Source organism: Pinus tabuliformis, chromosome 4_2, assembly GCF_031772625.1.
Source record: "Pinus tabuliformis cultivar Carrire ecotype Pingquan chromosome 4_2, CPIR1, whole genome shotgun sequence".
NCBI lineage: Eukaryota > Viridiplantae > Streptophyta > Pinopsida > Pinales > Pinaceae > Pinus > Pinus tabuliformis.
The window spans coordinates 1045358447-1045360199 of NC_142304.1; positions in this window are offsets into that span (position 1 = coordinate 1045358447).

Here is a 1753-nt window from a genome sequence, read left to right on the forward strand (position 1 = left end):
CCTGGATCAATCCTAAGCGGTGTACCCCTGGAGGCTAAGGGCCCGGCCCTGGAGGACACTTGCTCTTGTACCATTACGCGTGGTTTCTGTGTGGTTTGTTCATAGGCGTAATCTGGTAATCTGTTGTGTTTTATGAACGTTATATTACATGCTCTGTTATGTTTAACTTGTTTAATGTTCCTGCAAACTGAAGTCTTATATTGACGTTGTATTGTGTTACCAATTCATTAGAGTGTTGATTAATCTCTACAGGATATTATCACTCTAGTACAGAGTTCATTGTGATTGTGCTTTAGCATTATGACAGTTATCTTGAGAAGTCTGATTTCAGATGATTATTGAATGTTACTGTTTATATCTTGAGATGCAATCGCATGCGTTTATTTAGATCAATAACAAAAGCAGATTAAGCACGTTGTGTTTCTAGGGTTGTAATTGGTAGTATTGTTCTATAGTATGTGTACATCTTTTAAGACTGCAGGATTGATGTTTTGATTGGAGTGGTTAGATAGAATCACAGCTTGATGAACTTGGTTATTGCTTATTCCAGTTGTTGTTCCATTTAGTTGTTGTTCCATTTCTGAATTGTTGTTCCATTTAGTTGTTGTTCCATTTCTGAATTGTTGTTCCATTTCAATTGCTGGTCTATTTCAAGATTGCTGATTTGTTGTTTCATTTACTTGCCATTTCTTAAGGACAGACTCAGGCTGTAGTGAGTGTCAGCATCTGCTATTTGGCTCCTAGACCTCTGATCTTCTCCCATCAGCTATGAAAGGGATGGGTTATTGCTACTAAACCCTTGGTGATGTGTTGTTCTATTTCATCGTTATTTCCTTTACTTGTCGTTTCATTTATATTCATCAAGGACGATCTCAGGCTGTAGTGAGCCCCAGCATCTGCTACCTAGCTCCCAGACCTCGGATTTGTTCTCATCAGTTATGAAAAGGATGGGTTATTGCTACCGAACCTTCGACTGATGCAATGCTTGGTGTGATTTAGCCTTTTGAAGTAGTTAAGTTGTAGACATGCAGCCATTTACTTTCGTAGCCTTTAAGTAGCTGTACTACGAGCATTACTCTGACAAGTGCTAAGCCTCAAACTGAGACACTCTTTTGAAATAGCAAGACGTTCCCGGATTGACATACTAATGTGAGGTAACTAGAGGTGAAAGAGACCCTTTTTATAGCTCTACATTTTGGCGTCGTTGCCGGGAAAGAGTGTAGCCATTTGTCTTTTTCAGGGTAGTGTACGAACCTGCTAGGGAAGAATTGGTTTTGAAAACGGAAGGTAAGAACCTACATGCGGAGCATGTAAAAGCCCTGCTCCTTTGCCTGCTTTCCTGCAGATTTGCTGCTATCTTCTTAAGAAATATTTAGTAGTTAAATTGAGTGCATGACTAAGCAGAAAAAGCCGGAGAAAAATCCCAAACCTTTGCCGAAGCCAGAAAAAGCTAAGGGGCCGGTGACCCTTGGTCGAACAACATTCATAGACGAAATCTATAAGAAAGCCGAATCTCAGCCTTCAGTAGGACCTAGGAAAGTTATTTCCAGACAGCCTACTAGCTCCCTTCAGGCCACAGGTTCACCATCTGTAGCCTTTGCTGAGGTGCATAGTCAAACTAACGAACAGGACTTTCAAGAAATTGAAAATTCTATTCCAGAACGATTGCAAGAAGGGAATTTCAGTAATCTTTGTGAAGGAGAAGGGGAAACAGGGGAGATTAGAGAGCCGAGATCTCCTCCTAGGATAACTC